Source organism: Lissotriton vulgaris, chromosome 1_1 (assembly GCF_964263255.1).
Source record: "Lissotriton vulgaris chromosome 1_1, aLisVul1.2, whole genome shotgun sequence".
NCBI lineage: Eukaryota > Metazoa > Chordata > Amphibia > Caudata > Salamandridae > Lissotriton > Lissotriton vulgaris.
This window is the reverse complement of record NC_141685.1, coordinates 54,153,729-54,171,377: the sequence shown is the minus strand read 5'-3', so window position 1 is coordinate 54,171,377 and position 17,649 is coordinate 54,153,729. Positions and strand designations below refer to the sequence as shown.

The window sequence follows — 17,649 nt, the reverse complement described above, 5'->3', positions numbered from 1 at the left end:
CTGACAGAGAATATTTCCAAAATGTAATTTCACACTATAAAGAAAGACTACTAGAGTGGCATGAACACCAACTACTCAGTTGGGATGAACTACAGTTCCTATCAAATGAAACACCTACCAACCCCACACTCTACCTGTTACCAAAGGTGCATAAGGATGCACTAAACCCACCAGGTTGTCCCATTGTTTCCTCAAAAAATAGTATTTTTGAAAATACCTCAATCTATATAGATCATTTTCTGGCGCCATATGTACAGAATTTGGATTACTACATCAGAGATACGCAAGACTTCATCCAAAAATCCAATAATCTGTGTTGGGACAACGAATGTTGGCTAGAGTGCTTAGACGTGAAAAGTCTGTACACTAGTATTAGGCATCAAGATGGAATGAATGCCTGCAAATACTTTCTCAGAATGAGAGATGCTAAGGTTCTACAACACACACAGATGATCATGGAAATGATCAAAACTTGTCTAAAGGAGAACATTTTCCTCTTTGAAAATACATTGTATAAGCAAATACAAGGAACAGCCATGAGAACATGCTTCGCCCCAGCTATTCCAATCTTTTGGTGGGCTGGTGGGAGGAGCATGTCCTATGGAATCAAGATCAGAATAGATTAATTGATCAAATAAGTGTGTGGCTCAGGTATATTGACGACGTCTTCCTCGTTTGGGAGGGGAGCGAGGAAGACCTTAAAATCTTTTTATCTGTCATCAATAACAACATCAATCTGAGATTCACCATGAATTACAGCCAGGAAACAGTGGATTTCCTTGATATCAAAGTTTCACTCAAAAATGGCACACTCCAGGACTGATCTCTACAGGAAGAACACTGCTGGCAACTCGATCCTCCTTTCGGATCTATCATCCAACAAGCTACTGCTGGAGTATACCCATATAGCAAGTTTTGTCAGAGCCAAAAGAAACAATAGCAACAATTAAGGCTATAGGAGAACCAAACAGGACAGATCGCCTTAGTGCCAGAAAGTATCCTATGAAAAGCCTTATAAAAGCTAGCATAAGGGCTGATGAAAAATTGAGAGATGAACTTTTACAAGGAAAACCACACATATCAAGGGAACCTGACAATGAACCGATACGATTTATCACCAAGTTTACATGTCAGACAAACAACTTATGCAAGATCTTAAAGAGTAGATGGGCAATACTAACACATGATACCACCTTGAGAACGGAGATAGGCAAACACACCCAACATCACTTTTAAGAGAAATGTTTTCATAAAAGACATGTTAGTACACAGTCATCTCACAAGTAACAGACAAATTTGGATGCAACAGAGTCGAGGTTTCAGAAAATGTGGTCACTGCAAGGCGTGCAAATTCAGCACTAACAACTATGAGATTATCACACTGAAGAGTAAAGAGCGGTGCAGCGCGCCCAGAGTTTCTCTTTTTTAAACCCCCCTCGGACTGTAGCAAAAAGTCATCCTGTTTGCAGACCACAGATGGGCTCTAAACACCCTTCACAGAATAGTCAAAGGCAGAGGAGTCTGCACAGATTTCCTCTTTTATTTTAAACCCCCTCACAGTGTAATAAAAAGCAGTGCAGTGTGTGCACATTAGCTTTCCTGTCAACAGCCCTCATAGAGCAGGGAAAAGCAATGCAATGTACAGATTTTCTAGGTTCCTCACAGGTTTCTCACAGTGTAGTAAGATGCAGTGCAGTGCGCATATAATCCTCACAGTACAGTAAGAAACAATGCAGTGTGCATAGATAATTCATAGTGCAGGAAGATGCAGTGCAGCATGTACAGACTGCTCATAGTGCAGTACATACAGTGCAGCCTGCAGAGATTTCTCACAGTGTTGTATGATGCAGGGCGGCGTGGACAGATTTCTCACATTGCAGTGAGATGCAGTGTAGAGTGCAAGGATTCTTCACAGTGTTGTAAAGATGCAGTGCAGCAGCACATATTCCTCATGCAGTAAAATGCAGTGCAGCATGCAGTGATTTCCATTGTGCAGTGAGATGCTGTGCAGAGATTACTCATAGTGCCGTCAGTTGCACTGCAGTGTGTACAGATTCCTCACAGTGCAGTAAGATGCAGTGCACAGACCTCTCATAGTGCAGTGAGATGCATTGCAGCTTGCACATATTATTGATAGTGCAGTAGGATGCAGTGCAGCGCACAGATCCCCTCTTTAACACATATGATGCCAACAAACAACCCCCAGGGCGGAAGGAAAGCTCCCCAGGGCCCACAGATAGAAGAGCCCAGCTCAGCCACCAGGGGCCCCTGGATAGAAAAGCCTAGCTCAGCCCCAGGGGCCCCGGATAGAAGAGCCCAGCTCAACCCCTGGGGCCCCCTGGATAGAAGAGCCCAGCTCAGCCCTAGGGGCCTCAGATAGAAGAGCCCAGCTCAGCCTCTGGGGACCCAGATAGAAGAGCCCAGCTCAGCCCCGGGGCCCCCCGGATAGAAGAGCCCAGCTCAGCCCCAGGGGACCCGGATAGAAGAGCCCAGCTCAGCCCCAGGGGCCCCCGGATAGAAGGGCCCAGCTCAGCCCCAGGGCCCCCCGGATAGAAGAGCCCAGCTCAGCCACAGGGCCCCCGGATAGAAGAGCCCAGCTCAGCCCCAGGGGCCCCCGGATAGAAGGGCCCAGCTCAGCCCCAGGGCCTCCGGAGAGAAGAGCCCAGCTCAGCCCGGCTCCTGCAGAGATTCTCTCCAGGATTATTCAGTATATTTCCACAAACACAGCAGAAGGTGCTGACAATCTCCTACCTGAACCGAGACCTGTTCAGACATGTCCAGCCTCTCTCCTCCTCATGGGGGGGGGGGGGCATGGGTAGATCCGGGGTCTGTGAGGGTCTGCAGATGAAGGTAACTGGACACCAGACAGAGCTCCTTCCTCCTCTGCTGCGGGCTGAACACACACAGAGAGGCAGGAATTTATGTAATCACCACTGCTGCTGCTGTCTCTGCCGCTGCTGACCCGGAAGAGGAAACCCTTCTCCCTTTCACCCAATGTGCAGCTCAGTGTTTCATCAGCAGGCAAGGAGCGCCCTCTCGTGGCCGCTGACGGAACCACCGCCTCCTGTCTTTAAGAGTGAATTGGAAATGACAGCCTGAATTTCATTAAATACATGAAAATGTAAGAAAACTGCTAGAATTAAACTAGTCAACGTTTTCTTTATATTTGATAGGGCTGTGTATATTCAAACAACTTTCCAACGATTTACCCCAAATTAAGTTTTGCATTTCTCTGCAATTTTTACCCACTCACTCCCCCCAAAGTTTCACTTTTAAAACAAAATAAAATAGATTGCAGTCTCAATACATTCATGAGACAGAACAATCGGGTTTGACTCTCACAGATTTCTCCCTCAGTGGATTGTCCCATGGCAATGAGTGAACGGTGCCGGGGCTGAGGATGAGAGGGTATTCCAGCACTAACAAATGTCAGAGTTCTGCATACAGGCTCTTATTAGAGTTACCACCTGCCTTTTGGGCATGTTTTAAGATTTTGCAGATGCCCGGATATTATTCTTCAATAAGACTTTGTATAAAATTGTTTGTATTCATTTTAAACATGGCTTTGCTGTCTTTATTTAGTTTAACTCTCAGTAAGGATTCATTAAGGCAGCTCTAGAACACATTTTAAAGTGATTTCTGCTTATATTTGATATTTTAAGTTTGCACTGATTAGAGGTAAAATGCCAGGTTTAAGTAATCTTCCTACTTTTGTCCTGGCCGGGATATGAAAATACAGCCCATGCCACGCCTATAAAAGACCGGCCAGGTGGGAACCCTCTCTCCTATCATAGGACACTCTTCATCCACGCACTATCAATGTTCAGGTGCAGGAGGGCTTCGTAGCACCGTCAGGCAAGTTGCATTTGTTCCCTCGGCAGTAACATCGGATCCGAAAATGCATACACATCAGATCCTTCAAGTCTCACTCATCATGAGTGACACTCACACATTTAGAGGTCATGCTGAAGTCTCAATCACACCTAGCTTAATCTTATAACTGGGAGGCGGGAGGGGGTCCTAGTACTCCATATGTGACTTTGCTCGCACTCCTACTGTGTGCAGAGTAGCCGTTTACAACTAAAGAGGGAGACACTATTCACTTCATAGAGTTCAGCAAACCCACTGTCCTACATTTTAATAACACTACATTTTCAATATTTCCCCTTGCGGCTGCACATATTATACTTTCGGTGTAATGTTAATTTGGATGTCTGCATTAATGACTTGGATGTTGCCTGTGTACTCATCATGCCTATAATTTCACTATTGTCTCTTCCTCTGACATTATCAAAGTCAAATGTTATGTTACATCACTTCCTGTGAGTTCATCAATAGGATAGTTTGTTTTGGCTCCTAAGAATCTCAAAACCTTGACCTCTGTGAAGCCCATACATGTGCGCTCATCTGGAGTACGGGGGAGGAGCATGCTCTTCGCTCAGAGATGAAAGCATCTGGAAGCGGTGCAGGCGCTACACTGACACGTCCCTGCCAAGCTTTGCTATCAGCATGAACACCAAAAGAGTGCTGATCTCTGCAAAAAGAAATGAAATGTTTGTTTCAGTTTAATTGCACTTCATGTCCATGTTGTTCAACTTTACAATGGTCACAAAGTGGTTCCTGGCTTGAGTCCTTGAGAGCACCTTTAGTCTCTTAACGTTCACACTGTGCAGTTTCTGCAATGACATTGGCCTTGGAAGAGCAGACTGTTTTTTCTGAGAGGAAAGGCACACTTATGTTTCCTAGTGAAAGTGGTTAAAGGCACTGTCTATATTTCTGCTGATTCCTGGATTTGACTGAAGTGAGTTACACATTCTGTGCCTGGGTGGGTTCCCTAAGAGAAGCCCTTCAAAATGTACATTGATGCTCTCAGTGCCTTGGCTAAGATCTGGAGGACAGGACCTCTGCTCCAATGGGCTGTGTCTGGCACACAAGATATTGACTTTGAACCTCCTTCAGTTCACACTGACACATACAGGGGATTCAAAGGGCGTCTGATGAAATATCTTCATCCCACAAAGAACACGACATCAACCGAGTCGGCATCAAAGAATCTAGCACACCATAAGTCATTGGGGGTAGAGGTTACTCCTGCTGCAGACAGCCTTCCGCAAACCCAGGGGTTCAGGGGAAAAAACACCCATGTGGCAACAGAGACCATTATAAAAGGACGGACTTCATGTTCAGCTTTTCTGCACAATACAAAGCCCCTGAAAGAGAAGAGAAAAAGGACTCTTCATTCAAAGTGCATCAATCCTTTTGCTTGCTTGTTTCTTTTTTCATTTTTTGCCATTGAGTTTCACAGTTGATTATTACATATGATTTGGGATGTCTGATACTTCCAAGATGGAAATATAGGGTGGGGGGTGTTAGGGGGATGGATTTTAGTTTAGATTCTTCAGGGTTTCATTTTGTTAATGTTACCAGGCACATGCTCCCGCAAGTTGTACAGGATCACTTTGATTCTAATGAGTAACAAATTGTTGTCAGACTGTGAGATGAGATATAGTATAAAGTCATGGATTGATAATAGTTTGAAAACTAAAATTAAGAGGGGGCAGTTATCACACCCCTGATATCCTGTTACTTCAAGAGACTCATTTACTAGGTACAAAGTGTATATTCCTGGGTAGTACACAGACACCTGTGTCCATCATGCAATATTTACTCAGTGGTCCACAGGGGGTCACCATTCTCCATTTGTCTCCATAGGTCCTTCCCATTTTGAGTACAGACAGTTCATGTAGATGACATAGGTAGCCGACTGATGAGGATTATGAATCCGAAATCGGTCCCAGGATACTTTTTTCCGGTCCAGGGAAGACATGGCTTGGCAGTTCGGGCTGGACTGTTCCAATGAGGCACAGGGTCAGACTGATTTGCATATGGCCATGTCTGAACTGGGTTGGTGGAGTGAGCTAAAGAATGGTGATGGATTAAACCAAGATCAGTTGACTGGGGGTGAGTGTTTGATTTACTCAAACGCTTCGTCCATCATCCCCTTTGGTATCGCATAGTTTTGTAATAAGTAAAACTGTTAGCGCTCTAGTTGTTCTTTAGAACACTCTGGGAGGCTGCAGTAGAACACTGTATATCAGCTGACATTTGCAGCTCCTGCTGGAAGTACACGATTTACTGAGAATGTCAGACTTTATTCTCACATGGCTGAGAAAGACAGTGTGGATTCACAGGAAACATGCTCTCATTTTAGCTTCTGGAGCACCTTCCATACCCCTCTGAGAAAATCATGAGAAAACTGATTTCTCTTAAACATGATTTATGAAATCTCATAAGTGAGTCAGCATTTTTCACAGGGTAAAATCAGCCAAGAACAGACCACAATACCCAAAATAAGTATGGTACCATCAACAGATGATTTGTATTGCAACAGTTAGCATCCTTTAATTTCAAAGGGTATGTCCAAGAGTCCTGTAGCGGCTGCCACGGCATGTTGTACATGTTGTGGCCAGCCTGTAAAGGGGGGTTCCTTTCGGGTGTGCATACTCGGCCCCATAACATATTTTTTAGGTTGAGCATCAGCGCATGCGCTGTTTGCAAGACCTGCTGTAATCATTACAAGAAGTGTTATCCCACCTGGCTGCCTGCCATTGGTTTACTCCTCCATCACTCTTCTTTGTTGGCTTCTGATTGGTTGGCACTCCTGTAACATCTCTTCCGGTTTTCTCTCAGGAGCACGGCCAACTACAGTTTGGTTACGCTGTAGTTGTATATATGCTCCTTTGTGTACTACTTCTTTTATTTCAACGCGTGCATAACTTTTCTCCACACAGGCGCCGCACTTCATGTTTCGCAGGGCACCTGTTTCTACTTATTTTTTTTATTGTTACGGTTCAGAAATGTCCTCTGTGCAAGGCCGTCATTCCCGTTGCTAATCTCATCAAATGGTAACTTGATGGTTCAGCAATAAATAACAGTGTTATGTAAGCCAAACAAGGCAAGTTATCATGAGAAAATAGTTATTTTGGGTGCAGCCTGGCAACAAGAAATTTGATTTTAGCGATAATAAAGCATTTTTGAAAATGTGTTTATTTGTTTTGTACTAGTCTTAGTCACCGCCTCTTCAGAGGTCATAGAGGCTGGTGGTGCCGGTGTAGGATGGGAGAGGTGAGCAGGAGCCTGCTGCCGGTGCTGTTAGCTCAAGAAGCACTGGCGGCACTGAAGCATTCACCGCACAGAGCTGCACGAAGCAGACCGAGACAAAGGCAGCGCAAAGCCAGCATTCCGTCATTTTCAGCTCCCCCTCTACCCCCTTTCTTGCATGTGTGCAGAACACCAAAATCCAACGGCCCTTGCACTTCAGGTACAGAAACACACACGCAATGTACCGTGCAAACACTAGTAATCCTTACACGCGCTTTCTTGCACACAGTTGCCTATTTAGTGCCACACACAACCATGCAGTCACTCATGCCCAGGCCTCTCTCATACAAATCATCACATGTTTCCTTTTACACTCCCATCACCATAGCAGCTAAAGTTGTGGCCACAAAACAACACAAGAGAAACAGTGGAGGTGGTTTCACATGATAGAGCCACATGCCTGGGGGGTGGAGGGGAAGAGGATAGGAGAGGGAGAGGGGTTTGTTCACTTATTAATTGTTTAGATAGATATGTGTGTAGATGAGAACAGACAACCGAGAAGCTGATCTCCGATATAAAGACTTTGAATGTAAAGTTGCGGGAGTTGTTTGGAATTTGGTGCGTGGTTGCCCTTGCGGTGACAGCTATAAGGGCCGAGAAGCGGGGATTAGGACTGAATAGATGCAACCGAGCTTGTTGACACCCGCTGCTTAAGTTAAGATGAGACGCTCTTGTTGAAATGCACTGCTACTAATTGACAAGATGAAAATGAATAAAATCTGTTTACAAAAAAAAAAAAGAGAGAAACAGCAGAGGTGGTTGCGACTGCAATCGCATCCTGAATAACAACTGGCTTCTCATCACCACTGTAGTGGCCGTGGTGCTTCGTATTTGCTCCTCCATCCCTCATTTCTCTACACAAATCCCATCAACACCCATGGTGACTAACCGTCCCTACTTTTCATGGACTCTCCATAAGAATGCCTGTATACGAAGCCATTTGTCTGTAATTTTCATTATTTTTGGTGACAGCCAATGAAGCGGTGTGTTTCACCCTCTAATGGTCGCCCCAGACTTTTTGTGGAGAGCTATTCTGATTGGCTTGAAAGCCATCAGCCAATCCTAGCCCTCGCTGCTCCACTGAGGGACTTATATGGGCCAATGAGTACAGCTTTGGTTACCCAGCCTTGGGTTGCTTTAGCTCCCGCAAATCACGCTTTCAGTGTTATTCTAAATTGTTTACAGTGTCCTGCACTTTTGAAACTGCAACTCCGTTTGAAACCGGCCTCCAAGTCAGCCATGCGCTTCATTACCCCCTTCAATCAACTTCTCCAAGGTAAGTGGAATAATTATGCTTCTCATGTTTTGAAGTTTTACATTTGCCTTTAGTTTCAGTAGAATGAAATGTATCTATGGTCACAGTGTTTTCACTATTTCTCTCTGTCTCCACATGTGTAGTCGTTCCTTCGCTCTTTCCATCTTTCTCTTTCCCTATATCTCTCTGCTGGTTCCCATTCCCAGTGCACTATGTCTCGCATTTACGAGAGTTTGTGTTATTGGCATTGCACATGATAATCCCTTTTATTTACATTTTGTTTATTAAAACATAAATAAAAGGCGACGTCATTTACAATGCTTATAGCTTGAACTCTTGCAGATGCGAAACCTATTGCATTGAAAATGCTTGTGTAATTAATTTATTATGCCCTTGAGTCTGGTAAAGGCTGCCAAAACATATTGTTCAAGTTGAAACCAACCAATCAGGATTGACTACTGCCTCTTAATTTGGTCAATCAGAGCACATCTTGACACCAACTGCCTGAATATAGAAATATTTTTGACACTTCATTTCTCAAAAACTACTGATCGGATTTACACCAATTAACAAAAAAGCTAAATCTACAGGCCATGATCTAGCTTCATGACAAATTTAGTGTAATGCTGTTCAGCAGTTTTTTCTACAGCACTGTTTAAAGAAGTCTATTGAAAATTCAAGGGGGGACCCCTGTTTTTCTCGGCCCCGCCTGATGGATCACCTCAAAACTTTCCAGGAAGGAGCTGCTTTTTATAATGCCCCCGGGTGGGCCAGATCCTGGGGGATAATTAGCTTCAGAATTAGGAGAGAGGGGGTGCACGTGGCCCCACTTCCCCAGACTAGTTATGGCCCTGGAGACCACCACTCCCCAGCCATCCAAACATAAGGGGAGGGGGCACGTGGCCCCTCTACCGAGCTGATTCCAGCCCTGGAGACCACAATACCACCGGGGTCTAGCTTTCCAAACAGGGGAGAGGGGGCAGATGCCCCCATCCTGGGCCAATTTCAGACCGGGGAACCCCATTGCCTGGGGCCCAGCCGTAATTGTAATGAGGGAAGCCATGCAGCCCACCTCCCCGATTTTGGATCTAAAGGGGGGCATCCCCAGGCACAAAGCAAAAATCATGAGGGAGGGGGACACAAAGCCCCCTCCTTAAGGTCAATTTCAGCCACAGGGACCCCATCCTGGGGGCAGGCTGTAAAAGCAAATGAGAATGGGGCAACATGCACCCCTCCCAGGGCTATTAATAAGCCTGGAGACCCCATACTCCATTGCCGGCTTGGCTATGCCCTGTGGTTCCCACACTCAGAGAAAAGCAGTTTCCCTGCCCGCACTGGTCCAGACACGGAAAATTTGTGCTTGCTCTCGCTTCGTGAGAGCAGCATTTTTAGCTTCTCCCTGCGAACGGGAGCAATGCTGGTACATGCAGGAGGCGTGGAGCATCTGGAACAGTTCCCTAAGGTAACGATAACTCGCAAACTGGCCATACACTGCTAATTACCCCACATATTACATCACTCATGATAACTTCGATGCCATCATTGATGATATAATTTGCAGTAAAATTATTGAGAAGAAAACTGCATGGTGGGCGCACAATTTATAGTCACCCGAGGGCATGTGTTATAATTTCTATAACTCTAAACATTACTGCTGAATTTCTATGGTTTTATGTACAAATCGTGAACCGAACTATACCGTCCCTGTAACCTTTGTTTTTTAGCTAATTTTGCAGGTTTTTTAAATTCTATTTCCTAACTAGAACGTCCCTGTAAATTATTTTTTTCCAGTGAATAAATATATATAATATTTATAGTTAAGCACCTATAGAACTATGGAATTACTAGCCCCTAGACAATCTCATAAAATTCTCTTGTTCAGGTAACTTGGCAAAGGTGTAAGAAGATCTTTCTCAGTAATCACAGTGAAGTAGCTCCACAGATAGCCTTTGCTGGGACTTTATCATTGTAAGAACAAACAAGGGCTCAGAAAAAGAGCCTCTCATACTATGAGAAAAAGTATAAAACAATGAGTTAGTCCGAGACCGAGGAGGAGCAACATTCTGGATTATGACCTTTGCAGGTGCTTTTCAACAAAAAAACAAAAAATCAAATAACCATTACTTTATAACTGATGACCCTTCACCCTTACTTGGTCCTTATAGGTTTATGAGAAGCTCTTGGTACTGAGCTCCTCCATTCCACAATAATTCCTATCATATTTTGCCGTCATGCATTGATTCTGTCCTAAACCAGTTAGAATTTGGTTGAATGAATCTCTGTAAATAAGAAACTCAAAACATATATTTATACAATTAATCGAACCGGGACTCATTTACACAGCCAGCGGTGACCAAGATCAAGCTCAATGATAAACACCTGTGTTATATACAATTCATCTAACCATGAATCACTTACACAGCCAGCGGTGAGCCAAGATCCAGCTCGATGATAAACACCTCTGTTGTACACAATCCACCTAACCGTGAATCAGTTTCATAATCAGCGCTGGGTGAGTCAAGAACCAGCTCGATGATAAACACCTCTGTTATATACATTTCAACGGTTAGCGCTCTAGTGGACAGCCCTCCCAGGTATAAAATCACTGCATTTCCTGCCCGCGCGCAGCAGGCGTGCCACTGGCCCAGCGAAGTCACACCTAAGGCAAGCCTGTCTGCGACCGTCCGCGCCTGGATGCTGCCTGCTGCCAGGGGATGCTGCCCGTTTTTCCACAGGGACCTCAGGCTGCCAGGCTGGTGTATCCTAAGGAGAGGTTGGTGCACGGGGAAAAAAATTAACCTGCAAGTAGTAGATGCAAGAAGTAGATGCTGTCACCTTAGAGAAGTGCCCCGATTGTGGATGGACATAGGGGGAAGTCATGCACACTCCCCTTAGTCCACAATTATGTTCCATCCCCAGTCCTACTGGAAGGGTGCAGGACACTGGAAGTGAGAGACAGACCGGGATGGGCCTAGCATTATCTTTTAAGGGCTTGTATCTGAATGCGCGATCTATCCCAAAACATCTGGTGGAAATTTGGGACCTATTAGACGAGACCTGGCCAGACATCTGCCTTTTCACGGAAACCTGGCTGAATAATGAAGCAACGCCAGCTTTGGCAATGGCTTTTCCAGAAGATTATGCAGTGGTCCGGCTGGATGGATCAGGAAAACGGGGTGGAGGTTTGGCCGTTGCCACTCGTCCCCCTTATCATATAGACTCTTGATGCACTATCTTCCCCCAATATCGAGCTATTGATCTTCAGAGTGCATCCCCGCCAAGAGATTGAGTGGGGGGGAGCTCCTGCATATCACCCCTCGGGAGGTATCAGGAAGGAGTTTTGTTCAGCACTGCTAGAACGGCTGGCTCCTTATACGTTACAGGCCAACAGGTTTCTATTGGTAGGGGACTTCAATCATCCTCTGGAGGTTCTCTCCAATACAGAATCTGTCTGTCTGGTGACAGTGATGGAAACTCTTGAACTGACCCCTAGAGTCACTAGCCCTACACATGTGGCTGGACATGTGTTGGACATGACTTTCACCAGCATCCCTGAGTTAGTTGCCGAACCCCCCCTAAAGTAAGGCTGGACTGATCACCTGGCACTACATTTTTCTTGGGCGTTGAAAAACCTGCCCGGCCCCCCACACACTCACACGGATTTGCGTAGATCCCGGAAAAAGGTAACTTCCGCTGCGTTTAGTCGGGTCCATATCCCTCCCATACTTGAGAACTGTGACAATTGTGAGTCTACCTTAGAAAGGTTTGAGGCCTCTATAACGGATGGCCTCCACTCTATTGCACCTTTAAAGAGGGGAAATATTCAGGCAAGGGCAGCTCCTGCCCCCTGGTATTGAGATAGTCTTAAGAGAGTAAAGGCTTCATGCAGGATGTTAGAAAGAAAATGGAGGAAATCCAACTTGAAGCATGAGGAATCAAACAGCTGTAACATACCTAGGCGATCCTACCTGGGCTCCAGCATTATGAAAGCTAGGAATTCCTCTCTGGAGCTCTTTTCTATTCTAAAGAAATTCAGAAACCAGAGGTCTAACAACCCACTCCCGCCACCCACCCAAGAATTATGTGAGGATCTAAGGAGCTACTTTACTAGCAAAATGAACGTGATCTATTGCGCCTTTGGGCCTAAAGAAGTAGCTCTTGAAAAGGTCTCTGTGCCTGAAAACCACTGTCCTTCGAGCCTAGAATCTTTTTCCAACATCTCTGGGGAACAAGTAAGCCTGTTATTAACGCAGGTGAAATACGGTTCCCCGCTAGACCCGGTGCCGCCTGCTGTTATGTCTGAACTAACCCCAGTCTTATCTTATGTGCTTGCTCAAGTTTGTAACATCTCAATAGGCACAGCGATGGTGCCACGAAAAGGGAAATGTGCTCGTATTAGCGGACCTTATGGATTTACAGAATTTTAGACCGATTTCCCTGCTTCCCTGTTAAAAAATTATGGAGACACTAGTCAACCGGCACCTTTCCTGCTACTTGGAACAGAATAATTTACTGGACATATCCGAGTCGGGCTTCCGTGCTTCTTATAGCATGGAGGCCACTTTGTTGGAGGTTACTGACACTTTAAGAATGTCTCTGGACAAGGATATGCCTGTGATGTTAGTGCTGATTGATTTGTCGCCGGCCTTTGCCACTATCTCTCATCGCATCCTGTTGGACAGGCTTCGAGAGATTGGTGTCAGAGGCATGGCCCTTAAATGGATACAGAACTATCTGTTTGATAGAACACAGAGTGTCCAGTTGGACTCTTTTGTGTCAAAAACCACTTTGGTAGATAAAGGAGTCCCACGAGGCTCAATATTGAGCCCTACCTTGTTCAATATATATGTGGCCCCCTTACCTGCCACCATTAGGAATTGTGGTTTTGAAACTATATCCTCTGCAGAAGACACACAGGTGATAATCCCCTTTGAGGCTAACCCTTCAGTAACCAAACTTATATTTATAAACTGCACGATCAGCATCGCAAGCTGGATGAAGAAGAATTTCCTCCAACTCAACTCCTCGAAAACAGAGATCTTACTGTTTGGCAAGGCGGAGGAGATATGGACCCCAGATTGGTGGCCAGCAGAAATAGGAGAATCCCCTTCCCCTAGAGGATGGGCTAAGAACCTGGGTATCAAAATTGACAACAAATTATCCATGGAAGAGCAGGTGAAGACCGTGTCAGGCACGTGTTTTGGAACCATGAGAATGTTCAGAAAAATCTTTCAGTAGATCCCGCTAAATGCCAGAAAGACTCCTATTCAGTCACTCCTAGTTAGTCAACAGGACTATGGCAACTCTTTGTTGGTGGGAGTAAGAGAGGACTTGGCAGCCAAACTTCAAGTGGTTCAAAATACAGCAGCCCGTCTTGCCTTCAATAAGCCTGTTCGAACCCCCTCTTTACCTCTCTTTCACCAACTGCATTGGCTCCCCATTAGAAAACGAGCCATCTTTAAGCTGTTGTGTATGGTTTTCAAGGCCCTCCAGGGTATGGGCCCATCATATCTGACAAAAAAATTGATTGTTATCAACCCGTACGACAGCTTCGATCCAGCAACCGCAACCTGCTTTGTACTTGGAGAATAAGGAAGACCAAAATGAGTGGGCTAGCCTTTCCTTATCTGGCACCCAGTTATTGGAACTCTATCCCCGAAGAGCTCTGTGCCTGTTCCAGTTTCTTTCAATTTAAGAAACTGCTTAAAACCTGGCTTTTCTAATCTGGTTCCCACTGTCAATAGGTTGTTATCTTCTCAAGCGCCGAAAGATCCCCCTGGGATGATTCACTGCACCCAATAAATGACCAAAATATAAAAAATAAACAAAATAAATGATAAACACCTCTGTTGTATACAATCTATCTAACTCATGCACAGAACTATGCTCAGGAAACCAGGACCTCAGTGTATTGTGGTGTACCAAAAACCCACTTCAGTGCCCAGAAGCCCTTTCTGACTAGCAACAGTGCCTCATTCATTCTTGGTATGACAGCGAAGCTACCAATGATTAGACAAACCAGAACAAGCGACTTTGGGACCTCTCAGGAATAGTGGGAATTAAGAACACTCTTTTCTTTTTATTCTCATAAATGTCCACAAAGTGAGTAATCAGAAACACGGTATAGTTTAAAATGCTTATTTCAACTACGTGTTCTAAGATGCAGTATCTTTACCGACATACGTAAAAAGATGCATAAAATCAATACAATCACTTTGACTCAGCGGAGAATGCCAGGGAATGGCTGGATGGCTGGCGCACTGTGGACCGCACTTCCAACCGCCGACGCAACAGGACGGGAGAGGAGAGCCGGCCGGGCTCGCGTTCTCCAACCAGGGACAGCGCGACTGGATCACCGTCGCAAGACCACTTGGGAGCTGCTAGAGGCAAATGATACTACCGCGAGGGACAAAAACATGAAACCTGGACTTTACTCCCACTCTGACTGTTCACCAAGTCGTTCATGGACGCTGGCCTAGACGACCCGAGGACAGCAAAGGGACCGCCTGCTTTGGGGGACACTCTCCCCTGACGTGCAAGTACTCTGTTTCTAGCATGGGATAAGCGCTCTGCTAAGTTGGGGTGGCGGGCAGTTCTGAGTCCGTTTGGCAGGGAGGCAGGGTGGGGGGAGTTGGGGGGGGGAATTGTTCGTTTTTACGGGAAGTTCATGATATCGATCACAAAAAGTAAAATGTGCTATGATGTTCAATGGAATAATGCTGGGGAGGTGGGGTCTGTACCGATGGTTTCTGTCTCTAAAGTTCGATGGTGGTGGATGTACAACCTAACGTGATGCGTGCGGGGGAGACGCGATTGGGCGGCTCCTCCCTCAAGCTTCTAGCCTGGAATGTGCGCGGCCTGGGTGATAGAGTGAAGCGCGGCCTTGTTTTGTCCGAGGTGAAACGTCATAAACCTGACCTAATACTCCTCCAAGAGACCCATTTAATGGGTAGCGCCACTAAGGCCCTGGACAGACGGGGGTATACAATGTTGACCCACTCAGAATTCTCCACCGGGTCCCGGGGTACGGGTATCCTACTCAAGAAGTCCTCCACTTTTATCACCCTCAGCACTAGAACTGATACGCAGGGCTGTTTTGCGGCAGTGGTTGGTCAATGGGACGGGCGCCCCCTGACCATAGTTTCAGTCTACATCCCGCCGCCATTGCACTCAGTGATGTTGCCTGCCCTGGGCGAATTCTTACTATCCCTCCCCGAGGGAGACACCCTGCTAGGCGGGGACTTTAATGCCCCTGCTGACCCACAACTCGACAGGTTCCCAGCGACCGCCCTCCCAGGGAGTCCTTCCAGGTTTCAGCGCTTCCTTGAGGCACTGGGGTTGGTAGACATATGGCGACATGTCCACCCTACACTACGACAGTACACGTTCCACTCCACCGTCCACAATAGTCTGTCCCGCATTGATCACTTCTTGGCGTTAGGGGATGGGTTACAGCGCGTAGAGGAGGTGCTCATACACCCTAGGGGCATCTCAGATCACTCCCCACTGACTCTCACCATTACCTCACGAACACGAACACGCCACCGCGTCTTCCCTATGCACGCCTCTTATCTTAAGGTCCCTAAGGTCAGGAAGGCCCTGCAGACTGCCACGACACACTATTTCGTGGAAAACGAGCCTACCGCAGCCTCGGCTGAGGTCCTATGGGAGGCTTATAAGACGGTCCTAAGGGGGCAAGCCATCAGCTCTATAACATCACACAGACGGGAGTAGGCGGCTGACCACGCGGCGCTTGAGCTCCAACTGCGCGAAACCACCACTGCCCACGAAGCGAACCCCACTGATGACACGTTGCATGCACTCGCGCTGGCCCAGCGCCTGTATACAGACCACGCTCGGCACATCACACAAGGCCACATCACAGACACACAAAATCGAGTATATGATGTTGGGGACAAGGCGGGGAAAATGTTAGCTTGGCTCGACAAAAGAGGGGGTACCGCCAAAGGGATCCAACAGGTGAAAGACGAAGAGGGAAAAATTCAGACTGACCCTGATCGAATAGTGGGGGCACTGGCGGCCCACTTTGAAAAAGTCTACACCCCGGAACGGGACGTCACTGCGATTGCAGCCCAAAGCGCACTATATGACTTGAACATCCCGGCACTACTACCGGAGGCTGCAACTGAGCTAGAGGCGCCATTCACTGCTGACGAACTGCGGATCGCCATCGGGGCCCTCCATACGGGCAAGTTAAATAGAAGAAGGCTCCTTGAGGAATTATTTCCAATGTCTCAACAATTTATATTAAGTCTTATACAAGTACTTTACTTCAAAAGAAAACATAAGCAACATGGCATCTCCATAAATTTTTTTATATTATTTAGAAAATGATGTTTTGATTTTTCACAAGATTCTAGAGGCTCAAATAATAGGCAACAAAAACAACACTACAATTTCCTGTACATTTCCTGTAGTGTAGTACACCGTTGGTACAGTATGTAATATACAAATATATACATAGGGTGCTCCTGTACATGCAGTCAGTTAATCCATCAATACAATATATACAAATCCTTGTTTGGATAATTATGAACCAAACGGTGTATATGCGTCTACGTTTCGGTCTCTATTGTCTACTTTTCACCGAGACCATCCTCAGGACTAAGCGTTGCACATGGAATTAGACAAGATGTCTTCCAAAGCCACAATCCACCACTACTTCTCAGGGTTATTGACACCACTCCTCCACAGTAACTCCACTTGACACGTATAGGTTTCTCTTTAATCACGTGCACTAGGGCAAAAATCGGCTCTTGAATAGCCTGCCAACCATACAAATTGGAAAGCTTTATCCACAGACGCGACCGTATCACTCAAGTCTCCGTCAGTCTGACGGAGACTTGAGTGATACGGTCGCGTCTGAGGATAAAAATTTCCAATTTGTATGGTTGGCAGGCTATTCAAGAGCCGATTTTTGCCCTAGTGCACGTGATTAAAGAGAAACCTATACGTGTCAAGTGGAGTTACTGTGGAGGAGTGGTGTCAATAACCCTGAGAAGTAGTGGTGGATTGTGGCTTTGGAAGACATCTTGTCTAATTCCATGTGCAACGCTTAGTCCTGAGGATGGTCTCGGTGAAAAGTAGACAATAGAGACCGAAACGTCGACGCATATACACCGTTTGGTTCATAATTATCCAAACAAGGATTTGTATATATTGTATTGATGGATTAACTGACTGCATGTACAGGAGCACCCTATGTATATATT

General features: G+C 45.9%; 1 protein-coding gene and 1 pseudogene across 2 annotated transcripts in view; both read right to left on the bottom strand.

Annotated features, from left to right (window-relative positions):
* The window catches only part of LOC147737225 (uncharacterized), a 48,149-nt gene extending 45,333 nt beyond the window's left edge, over positions 1-2,816 (bottom strand). The window contains exon 1 of the mRNA XM_086919630.1: positions 2,752-2,816. The gene's annotated coding sequence lies outside the window, so the exon portion shown is untranslated. The remainder of the gene's footprint in view (positions 1-2,751) is intronic.
* The window catches only part of LOC147737224 (uncharacterized), a 170,951-nt pseudogene extending 167,980 nt beyond the window's left edge, over positions 1-2,971 (bottom strand). The window contains exon 1 of the transcript XR_015295593.1: positions 2,752-2,971. The product of XR_015295593.1 is annotated as an uncharacterized LOC147737224 (transcript). The remainder of the gene's footprint in view (positions 1-2,751) is intronic.
* Between the last annotated feature and the right edge of the window lie 14,678 nt (positions 2,972-17,649).